Here is a 27876-nt window from a genome sequence, read left to right as displayed (position 1 = left end):
ACCCGGGCATGATGTCGCGATGAAATGCGTCGGCATGCCTAAGGACGCTAAGGCATACTTACAGATGCCACGTCGTACCTAGGGTTACCGCAGCATAATTGCCATCACTATGCGCTTGCATGTAGGGATGCCGAAGGAGCCCCTGCCGAGCTATCCCGCAGTGGGCGCCGGCCGTGGTGCGAAAATATATACTTATCGCACTGTTAATATAATAAAAATAAAACAATAACATGGAAAAAATAGTTTCATGTTTTTGAATAAGGGTTATATTGGCCAGAACTAGCACACATAAAGTATGTCTAAAGTTTCAGTTACGTAGATATCTTTTGATTGTTTCTTACAATATTCTAACGACGGTTTTTTTGACGTGTAGAGAATTAAATTTTACGTTCCGCAATGATATAATATTAAATTTCACATATTTTGAGTTACAACACTATTGTAATAACAGTGCGATATACATAGTGTTTGTTTTAATGGGTCTGTATGGGGCAATCTGAAACCATAAGACCCAAGGAAACTGTCCTATGAACAATAAAGTCTTTTTTTGTGAAATCAATTTTGGCATAGATGTTCTTAAAAATAAATTAAATTAAATATTTATTGAATGTCAGGATATTAAAGTACCTCGATATGCAATTATTTTTTGTGAAATTACTTCTCCAGTTTTGATATAATTATGAATATAAAGATCGAACAATTAGAAAAAAATTCCTTCGATCCGGCCGGATTCGTACCGACTCGCTACGTCTTCTAACAAACCGTGCCAGACGGCAACTAAGCTTAGGTGATTTTTTTCGGAGTGTTCTATCAATGTATAATAAATAAAATTGATCAAAAAATTTTTTTCGTGCTGATCGATTAAGTTTTATAAACGAATTATTTCAATGTATGGAACGACAAAATGCGGACTGCAGAAGCTGGTCAAATTTCATAAAATGTTTTTATACAAAATGAACAAAATTGATTTCATTCTATGGGTCAAAAAAAATTGGAACAGCAGAAGTAGCTGTAGAGCTCCTTGTGAAAGAGTTCGTCCAGGGAAGTACTGCCACCTTCCCTATTTCTGCCGCCATGCAGTAATGTCAGCATTACTGTCTTCCAGTTTTGAAGGGTAAAGGTGCTGGTGACATTACAGGCACATGGGACTTATCAACTTGTCTCATGGTGACGGGCGCAGTGGAAGTACCACTCAGATCTCTACGATTTGAAGCTCTGAGTAGCACTGCAACTGTTATGGACAGGCGTGCAGCTTACCATCAGGTGCACGATCTTGTTCGTCTCGTCACTTGATATTACAGGAAGAAACAGAAGTTGGTCCAATTTGTTAAAATTTTTCATACAAAATAAAAACAACTGTGAACGTGCTCGCTAAAGCAATACGGTCTTTAAAATTCCGTAACATGTCGCGGTTATAAATCTAACCAGTGTACCTTTACCAAATGGTTTTGTTTTTCATTTAACTCCTGCGCTTACAAAAGCTGTTAACCTGCCGAGTACTGTAGAAGTAAAATTAGAACCAAATAATGAAATATTTAACTTAGGTGTACATGTACCGTCAGTCTAACTCTATATATATCTAATTATATAAAAAACACGCCCGGCAAATTTTTGCCGCGTGAGCAGAGCAATTCAGGTCAAAGGTTAAATTTAAAAGTTTTGTGCGGAACTTATAGAAAAAGAAAAATACGAAACAGTTTTTTTTATAATACCAAGTGAACGAACAAATCGTGCGCCTGGAGGCAAGTGACACGCCTGTCCATAGCAGTTGTAGTGCCACTCAGAACTTTAAATCGCACAGATCTGAAGGACACTGCCACTGCGTTCGTCACCCTGAGACGTACTAAGTTGAAAAGTCCCTTATGCCTGTAATTTCACCATCACCCTTCAAAATTGAAACGCAGTAATGTTCAGATTACTGCTTAGCGACAGAAATAGGTAAGGAAGCAGTACTTCCCTGGACAAACTCTTTCACAAGGAGATTATTATATTAATTTTTGAAATTTTAATATACATTGGCTCTAATAAATTTAATTGTGACTCAAAACAGGTAACTTTGTAATGATTTTGTTACCAGGCAGTCTCATAAACTTCATTTCGGCCAACTCCTAATTTCGAAAGTTCTTTGAAGTTTGAAACGGGGAAACGTACGACGTATTTATTTAGTTTAATTAAACTTCAGCAAACGAACGAGAAGCCCCGTGAAAACGAGGCACTATTCAGGTTTTATTAACATGTAGGCTGCCTTCAATTAGTACCCAAATAATAACGCCCATAATCACGCACACTCTCAACATAGCCCCGCACCAGGGAAACTCTGCGTCGCGGGTGCCATGGACACACACATAGACAACCACAAATTACACTCAAAGTCACGATAGAAATAAATGTAGGCCATACAAATATTTCGCTCGGCCCAGGAATCGAACCTGGGACCTCTACGTGGCTGTCCGGCATGGTAACTGTTCGGCTGTTCGGTATTCAATCAATCAAAGAGGCAGTCTGTTGTTAACAAATAAGGTTGCTAACAACAAATTGACCGCATGTTTGCAGTTCACGCAAACTTGACGCAGCCGAGACGTCACGTCGAAGTCATGAAGAAACGTAGAAGACCTGAAATCGGTTTCGACTGCATGTAGTTAGTGCGTGAAGTCGTTATCAAATTCATACAGTCGTGGTCTCTGTCTGCATGAAGTTGATTAGACCTTAAGAAATAACGGTGCCTTCTTAATTCACATAAGAAAAATAAATTAAACAATCTTTATTCCACGGAAATATTTTATTTACAAATACTAATCCAGACATAACAAATTAGAATTTCCATGAATATTTCGCACCCCTCATGGAAGAATAATATAAGTGAGGTTACGTTAAAAATGTTAATTGCTCCATTGGATACAGAAAAATAGGTATATTTTTCTATATCCAAGAATTGAGGATGATGTAGGTTACTACATCCTCCTCAATTCCTGTAACTCTGTCGACAATATTAATCGATAGAGTTACGAGAATTTGGTTATATTTTTCTGTATCCAATGGAGCAATGAACAGGTTTGACCTAACTTCACCTATACCATTGTTCAATGAGGAGTGCGATTTGCTCATTTGCTAGCAGGTTGAATGTAGCAAATTTTACTTAACATCTGTATAATTAATTTTTCATCACATGACATGCAAGCAAAGTCGACCGTAACGTCCTAAATTATGCCCACGGGCTTTTTCAATACATCACCGTCCTAGGGCGGTAATAGATTTTTAATTTTATTTACACTGTACTTCTTTCATACGCCAAGATTAAGCAAAAAGCTTCTATACTCAAAAAATGTATTTCGCATAAGTTTGAAGTATAAACTACTAAATATTTGTAATTTAAAAACTATGCTGTATTTTTAGAATTTGAAATTTATTTATTTTTGTCGGCCTTTTATAACATTTTAGTTCGAGTTGTATTATCTATAGAATAATCTCAGTACAGAGTACTAAAAATACCGACCTCAAAAGTACGTGGAATTACATCTATTTGCCAAGTTTTATTGAAATGTGGGGATGTTTAGTTCGGCACTATACAGGAATTGACACAGGAGATAATAAAAGTCGGTTCTCACTACTCAAAGTATATTGAGAGAAAAACGCCTTGAATTGGAGACTAGCAAAATCAAGCATTAAAATAATCGCTCCTTAAGTAAAATTTAGGCGCTATTTGTATAAATAAATGTTCATGCCTGATCAGCCACCCTTAGAGGTGGATGATTTTCTTCAAAATGAATTGGGACCACTGTGGAGGTACTTTTTCCAACAAAAAAAGAATCATGAAAATCGGTTCATAAATACCGGAGTTATCGCGTAACATACATACAAAAAAAAGAACACACAGTCGAATTGAGAACCTCCTCCTTTTTTGAAGTCGGTTAAAAAGGTAACAACACTAAATATCAAATCAATAGTATCTATGTTTCAACCAAAATTCTACAAATTGAAGAACCTAGAAATGTGTACATATGCAAGGTTATGCAAATACTACTATTTAGATAGCTATGTAAATAGGCGACTATATAAATACCTCTGTGACAGCTACAATGCAAAGTTTCAGGTGGTTATTCTTTTCTACATACTTGCTGCTCAAATTACAGAAACCGATACGGTCAAAATTGAGACAGAAAGTTTTAAAAAATTTGCTACATACTGATAATTATTTTATCGTGACAAAGAAACGTATTTAATTCTAACGTGTCAGATTCTTCAGATCAGATCACGTGAAGACTTCCAATTCTTAAAAGCGTCATTGCCTTTATTTTTTGTGCAGTGTGTATAGAAAGCGGACACCAACAACTAGGCCAGTGGGTTGAAAACGCATGGGTCTTCAACTAGTATTTCACTAGTTTATATTCAAAACTCTTGTAACATACACTTTTTAAGAATATAACGGCTAGAAATTTCTCTCACAACGCTGTATATTAGAGATATTCAAATTTCCTCTTACCGCCATAATTTCCAAAAGTTTGTTCAGAATAGTCGGTATTATGTGCTATATTTCTTGAAGTTTGTAACACTCGCATAATGTTATGAGCACCGTTGTAATGTATAAGAGCGGGTATTAAGTTTTAAGAAATATTCCTTATGGTAGTGTTATGCCACTTACTTCTATCTTGGCTATTGAATTAAGCTTTCATTTTAATGGTGTAAGGTCGTATTTTTCTAGAAAATGGTTGAGCTTGTATATATCTTTCTTTATGATATCATGTCACGAGTCAAACAAGTTCATCGCAGTTGCAATGTCACTTAGAGTTTTAAAACGCAAAAGTCTAAGGGACACTGCCACCCTGAGACATAGGTTGACAAGTCTCTTATCCTTTTATCATCTTTTGACGAGAACGTGCCAAACCTATAATGAATTACTAACATCAAAATTTGGAAACGTCACTGATGTTTTCGACGTTAACATCAATATATTTCGTAATAATAGTGTTCAGTTTTAAAAGGTAACCGGAATTGTCACCTTTCGATGACAAAGTCGGTTTCATCATGACGTTTTTCTTCAAATATTGCAACTAAACATTCACAAGTGTAAGCGAATTCGGAATGATGTGACCTTAGGCTATCACGCTAGCATAAAGTGATCCTATTGGTAACAGAGAAAAAGGCGAAAAAGAACGAGAACATGTTCAAAGTAAAAATCAAATCATAAGCAAATTACACTTAAAATCGTCATAATCATTATACTTATTTACATTATTATAAACGTTACTGCCCATTCGTGAGGCAGATTCCCCTGGGAAGAATAAGCAAGAAGCTTGCTTAAAGTTGCTCTTTGTAAACACACAAACATATACATTTGAACGTTTACCATTTACAATATTTTAAAACATCTTAGATCGACAATACTTGCAAAAGCGAAACGGGTCACTATCACGGAATTCCGTCATCGAAACACTGCGCATAGTGTATCTTCTTTTTGTTGTTTCACTATAGTTTTAAACGTCGTAAATGGCAAATTTTGTTCACTGCACCATCCGTAAATTTAAATGTGGATAGTGATATTACTTAATAAAATATCAGTCAAGTTTTATAAAACAGCTAAAGGTTTAGAATAATAATTTATCTGCTATAGAAATATATTTGTAAACCTAAGACCCTCAGAAAATTGAAATATCTTTTAATTAAAATTGCAAACTGTTACAGTGTCTGATTAAATAAATCCACAAAACCCTTAAGTTATCTCGTTTGAACTGTAAATAGATTGGGCTGCCTTTGAAATAACTCATTTTATGTTTTCATATACTTATGGATTATAACCTCTGATAAGGTCATTCCTCTCGACGAAATTGAAGCTATGAATAAGTAATTCTAAGTTTCTAACGCCAAAAGAAGATTCAAAAAAGGAAATTAAATATATTTTGTCACATGAAGAGTTGATGTTTTTTCTGAAAGCGAAGTCTCCAATTTTATTTGTTTGCACTTGCCCCTTTTTAAGTTTATTTTAACGGTAGATACAGATTTCTTTTAGCAATATTATTTGTGGTTTAAGAATTTATTTTCTTTATATCATCGCAAACATTAAATATCTGGAAGTGCACCATGCGTTCATATCACCTACATAATCATTGATATTGCAATAAGTTTTTCTCAATAGTGCATTTTTAACACGAGCTCTGAACTCTGGAATTGTGCCTTTACTAAGTCTAAGCATAGAGGCCGCAAGTTTATTTTCGTTTTTAAGATTAAGGCCATTAGGCGGGTTTCCAGATCACATAAAAACTAAACGGTTATCTTACTGGTTGACAGTAACCACAGAGCGTAACTGCTATGAAATATCGTTAAAAAGAAATTGTTTTGTTTAACTTCATTTTGTCGAATGTTTTCGTTAGTGCCGTGCTCTAATGAGTGTGGTGTAGTAAGTAATTAGAGCGCAAGTAAAAGCGAATTCAAACAAACTGAGGCTTAATTGCAGAGTACAATGCAATATACGCTAAGCATTTTATTTTTCACAAAACAGCCCTGGAAAAATTCTGCCTTCAAACTTCACGAAAACTAATTTTCTAAGATCAATACTCATCAAAGCTAAATTACACGCCACAAAAGTTTCCAGCCCCAAATCTACATTTAACTACGCATACCAAGTTTCGAATTATTAACTAACTGTTTCATTGTATCGAGATAGTAAGTTTTGCATGTTGAGGTAAATGGTAGCTATTAGTGCCACATTATTATGAAGTTTCTTTAACTTTTAATTGCTTCCGAGTGTATGCAACTGTGTTTTACTATTTACTACCTATGCCTGTGGAAAGTTTCGTTAAGCTCTATAGTAAGTAGATTGTTGATATCTGTTACCTAATTATATATTCGATAAATGTAATGCTTCAAAATTGGACAATGTTCTTATTTAATTCGTTTGCCGTCGTTGGTATGACGGTGCAATAAAATGTACTTTTTACATTTTAATTTCGACAAGTGCTGAGAATAAGAATATATTTTAACTTTATGAAATGTATTTCTAGAGTTTAGTCAGACTTTTTACTTTTCTGGCATGTCTGCAAAAATAATCAAGATATGTCTTATAGTCAATTTGTTTCGTCTTAGCGAGTCTGGACAACTTTGAAGTAACTTCATATCCTAGTCGATCTCAGCAAAGACTGATAATTATTAAAGTCTTTCAAAGTTACCTAGACGAGTGTTACATCTAATAATTTCACACTCGTGTCTTGATATTTGCCCATTATATGAATATTTTGGCGCTTTGTGCCTGCAAAGCAAAACAGTATATGGTTTAGAAGCTGTCGCTTTGCTAGGATAAAGAACTTTTGGAGTAATAAATTTTTCGAAATAAAATCGGAATTTTTGGTTACATACCTAATTAGTAAACGATATAAATATAATATGTACTAGGTAATAAAACTAAATTAAATAGACATGTGGCCATTGTTTGTTGTAATTATAAGCTAAGCTCATTTCTAGTATTTAATTGCATAAAAATGTCTACCAAAACCACAAAAAAAATGCAAGTCATATGAACCTTTCACGTGGAAAATGTGCCGAATCATTTGCTCTAATGCATTCGACTATGTCCACATACTATCTGACTCAATAAATTACCCGTTTCGTTCCATCACACCCTTGGTCAGTCTAAAATTCGGAAATATTATGCGCACAGCCCCTACGAAGGGCGTTATACACTCCATTAGAACCTGATTTATTGCTAACCCACTAAAAGGGTCCCTCAAGGAACGATCCTTGGTCCCTTTATGTATAGTATGTATCACATACATTAGTCGTATGGAAATTCGCCCTGAAATATTATTTGCTTTGATGATGTAAGTACATAATATTACCTTCTGTAGGGGTGTATCGATTTTGCGTTAGAGGGGACACTTTTGGGTTAGTGGTTTGAATATTCAGGGAAATTTTGGGTAGTGATTTGTTGGTGTGATTTCTGCCCTTTTTCTCTCCTTTTCCTTACAGTAAACACATTGACGCTAATGCGTTCATCTGACTGAAAAAGGCCTTAGTGAACTATTTATTTTTACTTACGCACGTTTCAAAACTACTATGTTAAATAAATAAATAAGAATTTGTGACATACATTGGATACAGTCATGTTTAAATAAATAACTATATGCAATTTTTGAGACATAACCTTTGCATTGTATGTGGAGTACACAATTTCTTAAACTACATTTATAAAGTCACGTAAAGTAACGTTTTAATGTAAGAAAAGGAAAAAAATGCAAGATAACAGAAAGGAGAAGAAACAAAGAGGTATTAAGTAATTTACAAAACAGGTGTAGAACGCGAAATATAAAAATTTCATCGCGGATACGCTTCACTTCCTGTAATCTTATCCTTTCAAGCGCTGCGTCATTAAATAGCTTGTACGTGGGAGCTGACGTACTACCAACTTTATTTTGCTGGTTGGAAAAAAATCTAACTTACACTTCGTTCATAAAAGTTTATACTGTAACGTTATATAGATGCGCTTGGATGGACCGCACTTAAAGGTTTGTAACGCTATACGTGCTTATCATAAAGATGTTTCTAACGGTTTTTGTTGGTTTTCAATGCTGCTTGAAGATTGACTCTTTTTTATTCATCAGTGATTTGTAAATGTTCATGTTTCAAATTAAAATCTCCGAGTTTAATAGTCAAATTATAAAGTCTCTAATTTTACATTAAAATTGGTTACCTTTATTTATTCATAATAGTTTATGTTATAAAACATCTATATTGTAGTTGGACTTTATGAAAAACAATGTCACAAATGCCATGAAACAATAAGCTCTGTACAAGCTGCTAAGAGATGGGTTGGATAAAATTTGAAAGTTAAAAATAACAAATTAAAAGTAAATATTATTATACAGGTAACAGATAAAAAAGATTAAATAAATGAAACTATATCAATAAAAATGTCCAGTTTTTATGTTTTGGCAAGTTCAACGTTGTTAATAGCTCCTGGCGCGCTGACAAACGAAATTAAACGTGGTGTTGCATGATAAAAATTTGAACTTGAGCTCGCCAATTATGTCCTGCTTTTATTTTGTGCTTTTACCAATTTAGAATTTTGTAATATCAACAATATATATTTCATTAACTTAATTATGTTTGTAATTATTGTCGATTTAGACAAACATGTTGACTTTTCGATATCATCCTTTCACATAGCACACTTTTGATTAGCATCCAAAACTATTTCCTTAAATATCTGTAGTGGGCCTTAGTGTTGTATTGTACATTAAACTGCCTCCGTGGTTAAACGGTTACCATTGAAAGGGTTGTAACCCTAACAAGCCGTGACCAGGTTCAGGGCAGTAAAACAGAAAACTTCCGGTCCACAAATTTATTTGAAGTCGGTTAAGGAGAAAAACAGGTAACAAAGAAGGCCTAAAAGGACCGAGATATACTGAATTACAGATACGTATTCATAGGTTCATGATAAAGGTTGTAGTGGTTATAAACTTATTAAAATTGGCATATGATTTCGATTAGTAATGATTATAAACTTAGTAAAGGAATCAAAATTAGACGCGATAGAATCAGCTCCGTACGCTGCCATGATCGAATAGAGAGTGACAGTGGAACGAAACAAAATCAGGATGCGAGTGAAAAGAACTATGGAACAATTCCAAATTTCAATTTAAATGGCCACGAACCGGAGAAAGGCGATAAAAAGGTGGGATGACGATGTAAAGAGGCATCACCATCACACCACGCTGTACATACTACCACGAGATCCCGGGTTCAATACCCGGGCCAGGACAAATATTTGTATGGCTTACATTTATTTGTCTTGTGAGTTTGAGTGTAATTTGTGGTCGTCTGTGTATGTGTGTCCATGTCGCCCACGATACAGAGTTTTCTTAGTGTGGGGCTATGAGTGCGTGCGTTATTACACAATAAGATAAGTATAAACAATAATAATAACGCACACACTCAACATAGCCCCGCATTAGGGAAACCCTGTGTCGCGGGTGCCATGGACACACACATTCCTTTTAAAATACTTCTTGAATAACAAATTTTTTTTTATTCACCGTTTTTGCTCGTGAGTTTATTAATTTTTTAAAGTACTCTTAAACATTATGGACCATGGCAAGGTATCAGCCTGGGCTATGTACATCATAGCTCTATGCAGCTACGTTTTACTTTACTCAATTTTGTTGCATTGCATGAAATGAAACAATTTTGATTTTTATTATATGTGTATCAAATAGCTTTACCAAAGATTCTATATCGCCGTAACTACAGTATGTAAAAAATAGCATTAAAAATATGTTCAAGTACTTGAATTTTAATATAGGTACTAATGTTTTTCATCAATGGAGGTAATCTACTAAATATTTCTAATATTACAATTTACATGTATTAAGCAAGTTCAGGTAGTGTCTATTTAACAAAATTTTTGTATTATGAGGCGTTCATCTCACCTAACCCACTTAACCTGAGCCAGTTTTAAATAACCCTAATTTGTATAAAATATTTGGTGGTAGGGAAAATATATTTACGTTCAGAATTATATTCGGAAAATGTGGCAACCTCAGTGGCCTAACGATTTACAATGTGGGCGTAGGATGTGGAGGTCCTGGGTTCGATTTCTGGTAGGACCAATTTGGGAAATTAACTATTCTAAATTGGTACTGATCTGAGTGTTCTGGGAAATGTCCGAGAGTCGTTTGCTATGATACTCATAGTAGAGGGAATTCTCAAGTTTGAAACCAGAAATTGGTGTGGCTGTCTAGGACATTAAAAAATATTAAAAATATGTATGTAGATATCAATTCATCATCGTTATTCTATTCTGTAGTAATTTTGTAACAATATGTCTAAGTATGCATATATATTTAAGAAAAGCTAAATGTAGCTAACAATAACAAGTGAAAGTGCTGCAACAGTATTAGTAGCAGGAACAAAAAGGGAAGAAGGTTTTAGTCCGTAGGTCATTGGATACACATCCCGTCGACCAATTTAGTACGGACCTATTGAATTCATGAGGATGTTATTATCCTCCTTCCCATGCAAACAAAACCTTTTCATCTTCTTTTTACCATCACTGTCAGCAATAAAATTACATATTCCTTTAAAACCTTTGAATTTTTTACGAAACCTGTATTTAAAAAAGTAAATCTCTATACCATTTTGGAGTTTAGATATTTTTTCTGTATTACCAAAAACTTAGCTCTATAGAACTTACCTAAGTCCTACTCAGTAACGCCTAAACTACTCCAATCACGAAATTATAATCGAAATATTTCGAATTCGGTTATAGTTATTTTAGCTTAAGGTCGGAACTTGACGTAGTTCGTCATTGTAAGGCCAATAACCCCAACTTTGTATGGAACTTTTCTTTTACGTTCTTGTTCTCTTGTTAGAAGCAATTGGAACCAAATCCTTTCAATATTTTATGTCTCTTCGAAATTGCTAAGTGCGCGTTCATAACAAATTTCCACCATCAATTTCAATTTTTTCCCACTTTGGCATTTCTTATCTTGTTATCTTCAATAACTTTTTTCGTTATTGTTGATTTCTGTACGAAGTTTTTCTGCAGTGTTATTTTATTAAGCCAAGAAATATAGGTTCTCACCTGTAAACATCAGTAGAACAAATATCACTTTTCCAAAATCGATTCTGTAACTTTGTATTACATGGCAATTATCTTAGTTACACTGTTTTGGGCAGTTCTATTCAATTATTCCAGAAACTCATTGAGTAATGCTTTGGTTAACTGAACAATGTAGCCTTTGAATTACAGCTAAGTTTCTACTCTTTTCATGAGTACTATATCCTACTTTTTGATTATTTCTAAAATCTGCAGTTGCTTTCTAGCTATAAATTTGCTTACTTATAAATATAAATGAAAAAAATATTACTATATTTAATAAATAAAGTTTTTAAATATTTTTTTGTATGTATGTTACGCGATAACTCCGGTAATTGTGAACCGATTTTCATGATTCTTTTTTATTGGAAAGAAGGTACCTCCGTAGTGGTCCCATTTCATTTTGAAGAAAATCAGCTACCTCTAAGAGTGGCTGATCACGCATGAACATACTTTTTCAGAAATAGCGCCTAAATTTTACTTAATGATCAATTATTTTAATGGTTGGTTTTGCTATTTTCCAATTCAAGGCGTTTTTCTCTCTCAGTATACTTTGAGTAGTGAGAACCGATTTTTATTATCTCCTGTGTCAAGTCCTGTATAGTGGCGAACTTGGGGATATTTCAATAAAACTTGGCAAATAGATGTAATTCCACGTATTTTTGAGGTCGATTTTTTTAGTTATCTGTACTGAGATTATATCTTTCCAAATGCTTCAATAGACATTTACTCCAGGCAAAATACTTTATTTTACATATAATAACCGAGTATATTTGCAAAGTGGGAAATATAAAAAAAAAACTATTCATTACATTATTTATTGTAAAGTAGTTTGTGAAGAAGTTGATATTTAATGTGTTAAACATTTCTTATAAATGCATTGTAAACTATAAAAACTCTAAAATAACCGTTATCATCTCTGAACACGACCACAATGCTTATATTAAGAACATTAACAGTCTTAAGTTCATTATCAGAAGTTTCTCATGATACCATTAGTACGCCTAGCTTAGTCTTCGCTTAGCTTTAATGGCCTAAAGTGCTTCAAGGAAACTCGAATTTGAAGCTAAACTCCAACCGAGAGTATATTGTGTTGACCACAGCCTCGTGTGTTTTGTTTACGTTAACTATATTGATAAAAGACCAGTTTAGGAAGCGTCTTTTCTAATTTGGCTCCAGTCTAGGGTTTTTAAGCCCAGAGTTAATTTCTATACGATGGTATTCATAATATTCGGATTTTTCTAGTTTGAGACCAGGTGAGTAAAGGTGTGACTTTTTGGCAAATTATTATTTCGTAAGTCTTTGTTTTCTCCGTGTGCCAATCTACAGTACCTAATAGCTTTATTTATAACGATATCCGCGACCACAACAACAGTACATCGGCATATAAAGGATGATTTCTGACAATCGTTTGGTATCATTTCCTTCCTTCCATCTCTGCTAGCCTGCTGTCGATTTACTAAAACAAGTCAATGTATATGTCACAAGGAGTCGGCAAACGAGCCGTAAAACGAAAATCATGATATATCTTTATAATAAACATGGTTTCATTATTTCCTTTCAACGATATGGTTTCATTATCACCTAAACGATAGGTGAGTTGGCAGTCGTTATAAATCTAGAACAGACTTTTCAATTCATATCATATTATTTTTCTAGAAATTTTACTACGTATAAAGTCGTTCTAATCGTATCATTAAATAACTGAGAAAATCTTTTAACTTATTCAATCATAAATAAATTTGACATAAAATTTGCACCAAACGACTCTATAAAGAGCCCAAAAGTTATAATCAACAACGCAAACCGCAACAAGCTTTATAGACCATCTAGGTGTCCTCTATAGCCCACCGAGGTGCATTATGGGACTATAAGCCTGTTTACTCTTTAAGGGACGAAACTAATTCCGGACAAGTGGTTGATTAACATGTGATGCTTTTGGGTGGTCTAGAAGATAAACTGTAAGAGGATAACAACGTATTTCATATGTTGGGGGAACAATGTGATAAACTGGTATGAACACCGGATGGTTCAATGTAATGATAATGAAATAAATTAAATTGGGAACGGGCAACATGAGAGATGTTCATCTGGTAAGTTTCGTAATGATGGAATCCCTAAATTCGGTCAAATCAAGAGATTTACCAGACCATCCGACATAAGAACCAATTTATAAGCATTGCTTTGAATTTGAATTGTACAGCCGGGTACTAAACCATTCCACTTTTAAATTCTGTTATATTAATCTTCTATGGGGTGGAATCAAAAGATACGAATAGAATGTATTTCAAGTGGCGGTTTTTACAAAATCTGTTTGTAACCACAAGTACGAGTACCAGCTAAAGAGTGGTTGCGTCTTGTGGTTATACAATGAATATTTTATCTCACTATAAAAGGCCCCTAGGTGACGAGCCGACTGCCCTACTAAACCCTTTGTCAATTTATTATGTCGGACTCCATTTGTGTTGCTATTCCAAAGGCTTCTATTGTTGACGTTGTAGTTAATTTGAGGATTACACTATGTCGTTACAATATTGCTTCAATTTGCACTCGGTGACAGATTTAAGCTTATGCAAAATCTTTTCATGCTTTTATAATATTTTCGTTATACGGTTTCATTTACGAAGGCTAACTTGCAATTTCAACAGCGGATACGATGATGTCTATTTTCGAATAAGATCTCCTAAACTACTTGCAGTTCCTCACGAGATTCACGCTATTACGGCGCCTAGAATTTCGCTTGATGTGGATTTCAGGAATTCGGACGCCTTGAACAACGGGCATGCTAAGTTGGAAGTCACTGACATCGGTGCGATAACTGCCTTTCTCAAGACGCTTGACTCCATGGCATTAAGCAGTTAATGTCCAAGATCACCGCTCTTATAGTTAAAGATGCATCGGCAACAGGCGGGAAAAATTTGAACATTTTCAAATATATACACAAGGAGTGAAGCAGTCCGGGAGCTAATAAGGGTGTTTATATGCTTCTGATGTAGAACGTAGCCGTATGGTCATACAACGATAAGCCTGGACTAAAGAGCTAGATGTAAGTGCTAAAGTGTTTACGTTGTGTTTACGGTGATCGCCAGTCGCTGTGTAAAATTTGAGACGTTTTTTTCGGGCAGCATTTTCATAAAAGGACCGATGACTGCCAGTGACAGCTGGTGGTTTTAATACTTTGGATTTGCAATTGTATTTGAACTGTCAGTTTTGCTTAAGTGTGTTTGTAATTATGTTCTTAATACTTTAAGACTATGGTAGAATGTCGCCTGTATATTTCATAGATTTCTGAGTGGTATCATAGATCTATTTAACAAGTTAATTAATAACAATAATGGACACAATCATAGCCCCGCACTAAGGAATCCCTGTGTCATATGTGTCATGGACACACACATAGACACCCACAAATTACACACAAACTCACGAGATAAATAAATGTAAGGCATAGAAATATTTCGTATTATCGAACCCAGGTCCCCTAGGTGGCAGACCAGTATGGTAACCGTTCAGCCACTGAGACTGTTACATTCAGTTATTTAATGTAACTTCCTCCGTGCCTGGTATTTAATTATTTAGATAACAAAAAGCCATCCCTACAAAGCTGAAGTATTATTAGGCAAATTTGCCTTTTCTGTGGTATTTTATTGCATAGAAGTAAAATCTAAGCTTTCAACTTTCAAAGAAATGTTCATTATACTTTTTTATACAGCTTTTGAAATTTTTTATATTACATTTCCCCAGAAACAAAGCTTGGATTTCTTCTGCATTCAAAGTATCGCATAGAACTGTTAAAACACAGAATTATTATTAGTCCTTGTAATAAAATCACATAGTGTACAAAAACATTAATCAAGTTCCATCGCACAACGCTAGATGGCATTAACCTATTTTAGTACATTTCTAAATCGCGGTTTTCCCTGGAGAGCTACTAAAGGCGGCAACGCGGACAGAATGAAAACCATCGATGTACGTAGCTTAAGACGCATTTACTGCTGCTTTATTATTTAGAACCTTTTGAGACCAGTGCTTTTAAGTAGAAGTAAATTATTAAATGTTGTTCGCCGGTTCTTAGACATGAGTCTCTGACCCCGGCCGACTATGCCATTGCCGGGAAATACAGACTCTCCCATTTAAAATTTCAAAATTAATCTGTTAGGCCTTGGGCCAGACGAGAGTCTAAAACAGATATAATAATAATAATAACTCACACACTCAACATAGCCCCTACTAGCTAGCACTAGGGAAACCCTGTGCCGCGGGTGCCATGGATAAATACATAGACGACCACAAATTACATCCAAACTCACGAGAGAAATAAATGTAGACCATACAAATATTTCTCCCGGCCCGGGAATCGAACCTGGGACCTCTGCGTGGCAGCACGGCATGGTAACCGTTCGGCCACGGAGACAGAAAGTCGTCCAGGGAATTACTACCACCATACCTATTTCTGCCGCCAAGCAATAATGTGAGCATTACTGTGGTTTTGAGGTGAAAGGGTGCTGATGGAATTACAGGCACATGAGACTTATTAACTTTATGTTTATTGTAAAAATGGAACTACCCTCCCTCCACATAAAATTAATAACACAAGTGCAACTACAGGCGCAAACACCAATAATATATCCGACACTTGCTTGTTTCGCCTCTCCACGAGGCATCATCAAGGGTCGTTGATTGCTCGACGCTCGGTGGAAGAATGAGCTCGCTCTTTTTTTGACACTGACACTTTGCATATGGCCATTGATGGCCTTGACTGCGCCATCAAAGGAAAGGGCGACATCCACCAGAAGAACGTGCCATAGGAGAGAATCTACTAGTGTACTTGCTGAAATAAAAAGGACGCTTGGTGCGTATGGAGTTGGACAGATTAGCGATTTGGTTGGCCTTTAAAGCGGTGAGAGTGACAGGGTCATCAGAGTCGAGAGAACGGTTGGATAAATTTATTCCCCGCCCTGGACGTGTTGGTGAAACACGAAAATATCCGAAACAACGGTGATGACGCAACTTCAATTGTTCATTTATTATACAACCCCTTTGTAGCTAATTATTTCTATTTGCAATTTAAAGCTCTGAGTAGCACTATAACCAGGTAACCTATCACAAACTCGAATTTTTTTTTCCCGAATTAACGTTTGTTCGAATTTTCATTACACCGAAAACCGAATTATAACGAAACCGTTCTTTCAGGATATGTTGGCTGTTTATCCCAAAGGCAAGCTTAGATTCGGTTACGCTAGGTTTAAAAGGAAAAACATTTTCCTCTCAAAATTACTCTTGAAGCTATAAAAATTCGAGCAAACATTATTTCTGGAAAATGTCATTTCGGACTGCTGATAGGTAACCCTCTGTCTGTTTATGACCAGGTGTGTAGCTTACCACCCAGCGCACAACTTATTTGCCCCGACACTAGAAGACTTGATACCATAAAAAGTTTCATAAAATTTTATCTGTATGAACTCGGATTAGTTCCCTTATTGGGCACAAATGAGCTCTGAAGATAGGCTTAGACAAACAAGGTAACCAAAAACCGGCTAGTAATTGGAATCGTTAAAGAGGTTTATGAAACCTTCTCGAACCTGCAGACAACGATGTTTTCCTTCCGATAAAGCAAGCAAGGGAAATAATATAAATAAGTAATAAAGTGAACTACGGTTACGCTGCTTGTTGCAAGGAATCGAACTCGGACTTTCTGAATCCCAATAGATCAACTATAGGTTCTTACCGTCTCCAACTTTCTCATTTCGGGTTGCTAGGAAACACTAATCCTTAAAAAAGAGTTCCAACTTATATTTACTATAGTATTAACATTGACTTACAAATAAATGGACGACGGGTCTAATACAAAAACCACGAAAAAAATGTCCCAAGTCAACCTATTCGAAATTTAAATTGTAATGTCATCGCAGTATCGCGCTGTCAGTCGAACAAATGAAGACTAAAGCGGAGTTTGGCGCTCTGTATACGATTTTAGCGCCTTACAAGTGCGGACACTTTTTAGCGCGGACCCGACGTCCATATAATTGTAAGTCAATGAGTATTAAGGCCTAAAATACTTAAATTTCCCTTTATAAGCAAATTTTCTAATATTGACAGATGACTCACTTGTCACGTCCGATTTGCAGTCCTCTGCACAGTCTGTTGTATTGTGAGTTCAAATCTTGCTATTCACTTTTCCCTATACTAATTATCCTTTATTTCATTAACTCCTATTTGTGATATATCTATTTCGGTCATTCTTCTTCTTTTAAATGTTATGGCCCTATCGAAATAATCGATGATTCCGCCAATATCAAGTAAAAATGACTATGTACGGTAGTTTTGTAAAAATGATATAAAAATTATGGCGAACGACGCCATTAGCAAGGCCAGTACCTCTCACAAACTCCTTTAATTTATTGACATTGATAGATATATGAGTTACTTTTTAACTAACTTCAAAAAGGAGGAGATTCTCAGCGTGACTGTATGTTTTTTTTTGTATGAATGTTACGCGATAACTCCGGTATTTGTGAACTGATTTTCATGATTCTTTTTTTATTGGAATTTCCTTTAAAATGAAATAGGACCACAAATGGAAGTACCCCCTGTACTTCCATAGTGGTCCTATTTCATTTTAAAGGAAATCATCCACCTGTAAGGGTGGCTGTTCTCGCATAAAGTTTCATTTTTATAAATAACGCCTAAATCTTAAGGAGCAATTATTTTAATGGTTGATTTTGCTATTTGTCCAATTCAAGGCGTTTTTCTCTCAATATTCTTTGAGCAGTGAGAACCGATTTTTATTATCTCCAGTGTCAAGTCCTGTATAGTGGCGAATTTAAGGATATTTCAATAAAACTTAGCAAATAGACGTAATTCCAAATACTTTTGAGGTCGGTTTTTTTAGTACTCTATACTGAGATTATCTAGAGTCTATTCTTATATAGACTTTCCAAGAAACTACTCTCTTCTGAATGTATGAATATTATAGTTTAATAAATGTAACGGTTTCAAGTATAATTTCCTTTGAAATAAAGGTTATTTGAGTTTAAGATACCAATACCTCTCATTAAGGGAGACATCATAATGTATAGCGAAGATTTACAACCCCTGGGAAACGTGTGAGTCTCCAATACGCATTGGACCTGCTTGGCGGACAATGGCCTTCATCCCAATACGCATTGGACCTGCTTGGCGGACAATGGCCTTAATCCTCTCATCAAAGGAGAATATGTGGCCAATGATCAGTTTGATATTTTCTCAACAATAAGCATTAGCGATTATAAAGCCATTACATAATTGTTTGTTAATCCTTCGACATGTAATAACTAAATTATAACTATCCAATACAACAACACGGCTAACACCCAAAGTAAATATCACATAAAATAAACACGGGAAATGTTATTGTTTCCGTTGGTTTGTCCTTAAACGTTATAATTATGTCATCCCCTAATCTGATAAAGGGGTGTTGTACCCTCTTTGTATGGAGTCGTTGTTTGTGACTTGCGGGAAGACAATTTCGTTTTACGATATCCTTGTACGAGCAACGACCGCTTAAGGATATTACTTATTTCTACATGGTCTTTATTATGATTCATAATAAATTTGCGTATTAATTCGCATAACTTCTCTATAAAAATTATTAAACGAATTTGTATGCAAATTTCCCCATAACATTTTACATTCTTCTGTTTTATGTTCTACCATATATTACTACCTGTCAATATGAGTTAGTTTTACTATAGAAGTTTATAAAACGACGCGATAAAAGAATACGATGTTCGCTATATTGTTTGTACGCTGTTACGACATCGATAAAGATGTATGTCACATTGTTGGTGGGTTCCCCAAGGCTCCATCCACATTTGTTTAGAATGTATATAAAATAGCAAATTTTTTTATTTAATGACGATTTCCGCGTGATAGGTTGGCTTCCATGCCGGTTTTCATGGTTATCTCTGAAGTCCCGGGGTTTGATCCCCGATCGGGTCAATGTAGAACAACTTTTCCATATTGTCTCCAGACTGGGTGTTTGTGATACCGTCGTTTTTTCCGATTTCCATTACACAAGTATTTTTTTATTTATTTATTTGAATATTATGTTGAACAAAAGTTTTTAGTTTTAGTATCCAGAATTGTCCCCTTAATATGTTAGGTTACCGTAACATAGACTACCACGATTATAGAAGTACAGACCCTTAAATAATTATATAAGAATTTATTTCATACTATCATAACTAACTATTTTACAAATCGGTTAAACGTTATTGGGTTAGAATGCTGGAATAAGTTACTTTTAAGAAAAACAAATGCGTTGATTACTTGTTTACCTTTTGTTAGTTTTTTGTTTGTAAAAGCTTTTCTACTCTACTCTCACATTATAGTTAGCAAAATATGTAGTTTCTTTCTATTTTAGATTAGTTATCGTGGTAACAAATTTAGTCGTGTTGAATCTAATGATATTGCAATAAAAAATTCATGGTATTTACTTACATAATATATTAATAAATTATGAATATGATACATTAATTTGGGTGAGTATCTTATATTTTTATTATTTAGTCATCACTCTGTTTGTTAATTGTGTGTAGGTATTTGTTTGCATACATAAAAATGTCAGTGTGTCGTGTGGTGTTTGTTTGGTGCGCATGTGACTCCATGGGCTCTACATAATACCAGCGCCGGCATATTTTTTATTTATTTAGTTTTTATTTATTTTTGTTTATTTTAAGTACAATTTAATATTGATAATAATGATATTGAATAAAATTTTCTTCCTTTCTTTCCTTCCTTTCTCAGCTTCCTTCGTTCTAAGAGGACAATTACAACATCAAGCCACAATTACATTATAAAATAAAAATTAGTTTATATGTCATGCAATATAACAAAAACCGTGGTAGCCTAATGGTTTGACCTACTGCCAATCAAGCAGAGGGTCGTGGGTTCGAATCCAGACTCGCACCTCTGAGATTCTCGGAATTTGTCGGAAATTTAGTTTGAAATTTATCATGAACTTTTCAGTGAAGGAAAACATCGCAATGCAACCTGCACTTGACTGACTATGGCCTAAGCCCTCGTCTGAAAGGAGACCCGTGCTCAGCAGTGTGACGTATAAATGGGTTGATGATGACGATGACGATGATGAATATAATAAAAAATAGAAAATATTATTTACTTTGAAATAAAAATTTTTGAAGAACTATTATTCTAACAAGATGTTCAGGTTATAGGTAGTTGATCATAAAAAAAGCTAGCGCGTAACTTATAATTTTGACAATGAGGTTATAGGTAGTTGATCATAAAAAAAGCTGGCGCGTAACTCATAATTTTGACAATGAATGATTATTTATGTCGTAACTCAGAACATGAAATTGTTTATGTACTTGGCAAGAAACTTTCTTCTCTTAACATCCATTCGTGCTAAAGGAGGCAAAATGTGAAAACAGAAAAGCGAAAGTATAATAAAATATTTAGAGATATTCAGGAGTTAGAAACAAAGTCGTCGCACAAACTATATTCTAAGGATCGTTATCCTAAAAAGAAATAGAACATCTTCCCACAACTGAGCTGAACCATTAATATCTGTTGTGTTTTTAACGAATTGTAGATCAATTTTCAGCAAGTTTATGTTTATTGATCGCTGTAATAAAGAAATATGGGACGAGGAATAAAAAATCCTTAGTAAGTATACCTCGACGTATCAGACTGGAGATTGTCAAAAAAAGACCATGTTGGAAGTACTAAAAATATACAGGTAAATTTGAACTACACCGATGGGAGTGGAAAAGAGGTTTATCAAGAACATAGCAAGTAGAGGTTCATGGTCTTGGCGAAGACCAATGGGAGAAAGATTGTACACAGATTATAATAGAAAAAGTGTGACGTGAATTTACAAGCACATGGGACTTGTCAACTTATGTCTCAGAGTGACGGGCACAGTGGCAGTGCCACTCAGACCTTTGTGATTTAAAGCTCTGAGTAACACTGCAACTGTTATAGACGGACTTGTTCGTATCATAAAAAAACCTTTTCTAAAATCTGATAACAGCACCTTTATGTTGTGAAACGATGCACCGGCAATTACGCTTGCATTGTTAATTACCCTGACTCTCTCATAACTATAAGTCAATCGAGATGATCTGTCATACAGATTATAAAATAATGTTATATGGAGTGTTGTAGACCAAGATGCATTACTAGTGGCTTACCACGGATGTATAGCCTCAATCTTAGAATAATAACGCATAGAATGGTAGTTTCATATCAAACGGACTGTCACAAGTGAGGCAAAAATCAAATTCATGTAGGCTAGGTTTAGTAGTAGGCTAATTTTCGGTTTTAGTGAATTTTGAGTGGAATGTGATGTTAGTATCTATTTTATGTTTGCCTGACGTATTTTTACACTCATTTACCGCACATTTGGTCATTTTTAGCTAAAATTCTTGATCTGTTCGCGGTGCAAGTTGACCTTGAGCACTGAAGGCCCGCCCGCTCGTGTAGGCCCTTTGGGCGTGCTTCAATTTGCCTCACTTAGCGTGTGCGGACTAGGTTTCTATGCGTTATTATTCTAAGGCCGCAATCATAAGATACGGTATTATGTACTGGGGTAATGCCAAAAGAAGTACGGACGTATTGATTGCACAAAAAAGGTGTATTCGGGCAATTTGCGGGTTGTGCCATATGGAGAGCTGTATACGACACTTTCAAAAACGATTATTAACAGTTCCTTCAATATACATATTTGAAACGGTTCTTTTTGTCTGGAAAAATCCCACACTCTTCAGCAAGGTGGAAAGTGCACGAAGACACAATAAATTGAAACTGGTTGCCTGTAAGACTACCCTCTTTCATGATAATATTTGTGCGATGGCGCCAAAACTATACAATAAGCTGCCTAATCATATTTTTGAGACAAACGACAATGCCAATTTAAAAAGCGATCATTTTATTCATTGACTAGGAAAGCATATTACTTATTACTTAAATGACAAGAACATAGAATAACCGTTGACTACCACAATTAATGTAATTAAGAATTGAAATTAATATTAAGGTTTGACATTTTGTAATCAAAACTTAGTACATACTGTTAAATTAATTTAATTATGTAAATCGTATGCCGTAAACTTGCCAATATGTACTGACACAATAATGTTAAAAAAGACCTTATAGACGTGCGCACGCAATAAACAATATGATTTGGAATATGTTTATTTTTATATAGAAATGATAGAGAGTTGCTTTATAAGCAATACTTTACTATGGTACGAGTATTTGACGAGTAATTACTTTGCGTCTTCGGAAAAAACAATCAGGCGTTTCATATGGAAGAGTAGGCATAGCAAGATTGCCGGATAAAATAATCAGGCGTTTTGTTTGTACAAAATTGAGTCTAATATTGTTAATGTATAGTATACTATATTTCAATTAACTAACTTGGTAAATTAAGCTGATTGCATTTAACACAGTCGTGTTAAATGGACTCTTTACCACGAGTAATAATGGCTATTCATCATGCGTATCATATGAATAAAATTATTTATAGCAAATAGCTATTTAAAAATGTATGTCACCATTCTCGATAAATTAGGCACTTTATAAGTAGACTAAAATAAGGAGTGAAATAAACAAAAATCTTTGAATAATAACGCATAGAATGATAGTTTCATATCAAACGAACTGTCACAAGTGAGGCAAAAATCAAATTCATGTAGGCTAGTTTTAATAGTAGGTTAATTTTCGGTTTTAGTGAATATTTATATAAAAATACAAGTTGAAACGCGTTACTTCCTTGTGGAATGTGATGTTAGTATCTATTTTGTGTTTGTCCGACGTATTTTTACACTCATTTACCGCACATTTCGTCATTTTTAGCTAAAATTCTTGAGCTGTTCGCGGTGCAAGTTGATCTTGAGCACTGACGTCCCGCCCGCTCGTGTAGGCCCATTGGGAGCGCTTCAATTTGCCTCACTTAGCGTGTGCGGACTAGGTTTCTATGCGTTATTATTCTAAGGCAAAAATATGGTAAATGGTAACATCTGGTGGTTAAAGATTCAAGAGATAAAACTGGTTTTCAGGATCTAAGTCGTGTATATTTATTTGTTTACGTATGTATAAAAAATAATTTTTAGTTTATTTCCTAATTAAGGTTACTTTTAAATTACCCAACTTCACCTTTCTAAGTTTCCTTCTTCCTACACCAGTTCAAAGAGTTGTGTACTTATAAAAAACAGCTTTCTTTGTTTTTAAAATTTAATAGCATATTATTTGATACATCTTAAAGAGAACTGATGTTATTAATTGGGGAAACGGCGAAAAGAAAACATCTGAGGCTATTATAATATATATAAATTTGGCCCTAAAACGGTTACCTGTCGGGTTTCAGTTTCATTTTGTAAAGCAAATACACCTGTCGTAGTAATTTACACGTCCCTAACGCGAAGTTGAAGACAAACAACGATGCCTTTATATCTTCCCTTTGGAGCCCTTTAATTACGCTGTTTTTTCAAGTCCGATCAATAAAAGGTTCTTTTTAGTGAAATTTACACAGGCTTACTTTAACATGAACACGAACAACCTTATTAGAATTGATAGCTGAGCATGGGGCTTCTCTCAGGAGAATGTAATAAATAGATTATTGCTTTGTGTAGGCAATTTCACATGTCTTCGTGGAGTTATGTATACCTGGTACTGGTTTTATCACGACGCTTTCGGTCACCAGCAAATTTACTTATTTATTTATTTAAAATGCAAGTCACAACACTTGCACGTACCATTAGATAAGTACTTATTGCTATGACACCCCGTAGTGGTATGGCATTTAGTCGCTACCTTTAGGCTTACACTATTTGACACATTTCAAAATATAATAATAATAATCTTAGTACAGAGTACTAAAAAAACCGACCTCAAAAGTACGTGGCATTACATCTATTTGCCAAGTTTTATTGAAACATCCCCAAGTTCGCCACTATACGGGACGCAGGAGATAATAAAAATCGATTCTGACTACTCAAAGCATATTGAGAGAAAAACGCCTTGAATTGTAGAATAGCAAAACCAACCATTAAAATAATTGCTCTTTAAGTAAAATTTAGGCGCTATTTATAAAAATGAATGTTCGTACGTGATCAGTCACTCTTAGACGTGGATGATTTTCTTCAAAATGAAATGGGACCACTATGGAATCTTCGTCAAATACATAAAATAACATAACAACATAAATTAATCAAACAACTATGTAAGTTTGTCAATATGAAATTCATTTAAGTTATAATAGCACTTGTCAATTAATATACTTTTATTTTTTTAGTGAAATTGCTTTATAATACAGGCTATTCTGAAAGACGCTTTTGTGGAAGGCTTAATATATTCATAATCTAGCTAGACGGCCTCCTTAAGGTAGTAGGTACAGTAATAATGAATACTTCATTGTTTTTCTAATAAATTTAGCCATTTGAAATATACCCGCTCACGCGATGCGCTCCTCCTACCGCAAAATGGCGGCTATTTGAAATTTTTGGTGTATTTGGGTAAATATGATAATATTCCGTTTGAGTGGTTCTAACGTTTACCATGAAATTTGTCCTTAAAGTATAGTTTATAAACATTTATATTCAGGGTAAACTTAAATAAACACCGAAATCACCAGCCTAAACAATAACACACACGATAGTCGTGACGTACTTTTGAAGTTGTTTATTTTTTTTAAATAACAGACCCAGGCATTAAAAACTTTATGGTTTGCTAGAGTAGTTACCGAAATAGCAATTAATATTAGTTCTTTTACCTGTTATAACTTCGATATCCGATAAATCGGTATAAAATGATTACCGGCATCTGTAGGTGTGGTATGCGTCTACGGCTGCATGTATCGCGTGAGCGGATATACATAGAAGGCAGGGTTAATATTTGTAATTTTTCAAAATGTGTTAGACAAGATACCATCTGTTTGATATTCGTGATGATAGTACGCACTTTATCTGTAGAATAAAGTGATCATTCACCTGGGTACTGTTACCTATAGTATCAAGCCGTAATATATCCATTAAATTTGTGAAATATTTTAATTCGTATAATAGTAAATAATAGACTCTGCCCAGCCAATCGCTGCTCTATAATAAACTTATATTAATAGAGCTCCTTGTGAAAGAGCTCGTCCAGAGACGTACTGCCACCTTATGTGCTGGTGAAATTACAGGCACATGGGACTTGTTAACTTATTGTCTCAAGGTGATGGGCGCAGTGGCAGTTATGAACAGACGTGTCGCTTACCACCAGATGTTCGACTTGTTCGTCCCGTCACATGGTATCATAAAAAAATATTCCAATAAAACTTTACGCGAATAAATCGCGCGTCTGGTGGCAAGAGGCTGTTTATAACAGTTGCAGTGTCGCTCAGAGCTTTAAATCGCAAACATAATATGAGGGGTCACTGCTGAAAGGTTCCAGGTGCCTGTAATTTCACCTGCACCCTTACCCTTCCAAACAGGAATGCAGTAATGTTCACATTACTGCTTGGTGGCAGAAATAGAGAAGGTGGTAGTACTTCCCTAGACGAACTCTTTGACAAGGAGCCTGCAACAACTGCAACATTCACACTCAAGGAACAAATAAATAATCGGGTCGGGAGAAATATTTGTATGGCCAACATTTAATTCTTTCGTGAGTTTGAGTGTAATTTGTGGTTGTCTATGTGTGTGTCTATGGCACCCGCGATACAGGGTTTCCTTAGTGCGCGGCAATGTTGAGCGTTATTGATATTATTATCATTAGCATAAACAAAGGCATAAAGTATAAAAATACTTTTCACCTCACTAGCTCGGAAAGGCCTTCTTTCTCACTAGAATCTGCGCCCAAAAGAGATTGTTGCACGCTAGGGTGGCAAAAGTTTTTGAAATTCGAACTTGACGATGGACTGTGGTCATCGAGTATATAACCAGAAATAGAGACGAAATAAGGGCCATGTATTCCTGGTAACACATTAGCGATACAGCTCTTATAAATATCAACTCTCGTTTGCACTGAAATATAGACAGACCAACTACTGACCTGTGTGTACGTCTCCGTATATTCCAAAGAATATTCTGTATTTATTGTAATAAAGATAATATCTATAACAATGCCGTGCTGTTCTATTCGGTGGTGTAGGAAAAACAGCAAAACATCTAATTACAAAACAAATGGAATCACATTTCATCGGTAATTAAATATGTAATTTTGCAATTTTCGTCCATTATAGCTAAGCTCAAGTTAACTGGTCGATTTGAAGTGAAACAGTTGACGACACCCGTCAATTGTTTCGAACTCGGGCTAGCCAATCGGAGCGCAGTTGTCACAGTAATGATATGGCAGAATAGTTTTCAAATAAATTAAATGACATTTCGTCTCTATTTCTGGTTATATACTCGATGACTGTAGTGCATCTAACTTTTTCTTTCGATAAAAAAAAGGTAACGACACGTTTAACTACGCGATTTGTCGCACATTACCTATTTACGTAATATAAATCCGTTGGTATATTTTGTTTTTATTATTGTTGACATAAAATTGATAATGATAAGCAATTGTGTTTATTAAAATATTTTAATTTGTCGAAGAACTAAAATAATTTCAATAATCGCTTAATCACACAAAATAAAAGTACAAGCAAGAATAAAAATTGATGAGGTGTAAATTCAGAACGCTTCCGAAGATAACTTTTTCTTCTAATTAAAAAAAACTGATGTTCAATTGTTCTTTCATCTACCATTCTCCTTGCTATAGAGAGGTGGAAAGTTGTGTGTTTCGCTCGGCAGCAAAGTTGTTTCGCGTCACGCGCTTTAAACCCTCGCTACGCTCAGTATTCTATTTTTCAATCTTAGCTCCCTTCGCTTGCTCAGGTTGAAATACAAGCATTTGCGTCAAACAAAAACTTTGCAGCCTTGCATAACAAACAACTATTGTATAGTGCCGCAGTGACAAAAATAAAGTAAAATCGTTTATTCATTATAAACTAACATAAGTTTTTGCGATTGTTACACATTACAAATAAAACAATTTTTTCGTGTCCAAATCGGGTGTATGTGTTTTTTTTTTCAATTATATGGTTCAGTATCTGGCAATGGTGGTGGCAGATAAAAAGGTTTGTAGCTCCGCAAGTGACAAATTATTTCACAGAACAACTGATATTCCCAAATTCACTGACGTAATCAATTTAAAATTTGTTAGTTTTTACTGTTAAACCGTTTTATGTTTTATACATTTTATACATCATAGTATAAAATCGAAATAGCGTATAGTATTTCTACCTAAACGTTAAGGAA

At 34.9% G+C, this 27876-nt stretch overlaps 1 pseudogene; it reads right to left on the bottom strand.

The window, feature by feature from the left end:
• LOC113230703 overlaps positions 1-27876 on the bottom strand; it is a 407414-nt pseudogene that overhangs the window by 100332 nt on the left and 279206 nt on the right.

Source organism: Hyposmocoma kahamanoa, unplaced genomic scaffold, assembly GCF_003589595.1.
Source record: "Hyposmocoma kahamanoa isolate Upper Pololo Valley unplaced genomic scaffold, ASM358959v1 64, whole genome shotgun sequence".
Taxonomy (NCBI): Eukaryota; Metazoa; Arthropoda; class Insecta; order Lepidoptera; family Cosmopterigidae; genus Hyposmocoma; species Hyposmocoma kahamanoa.
This window is presented reverse-complemented; position numbering and strand designations above follow the sequence as displayed.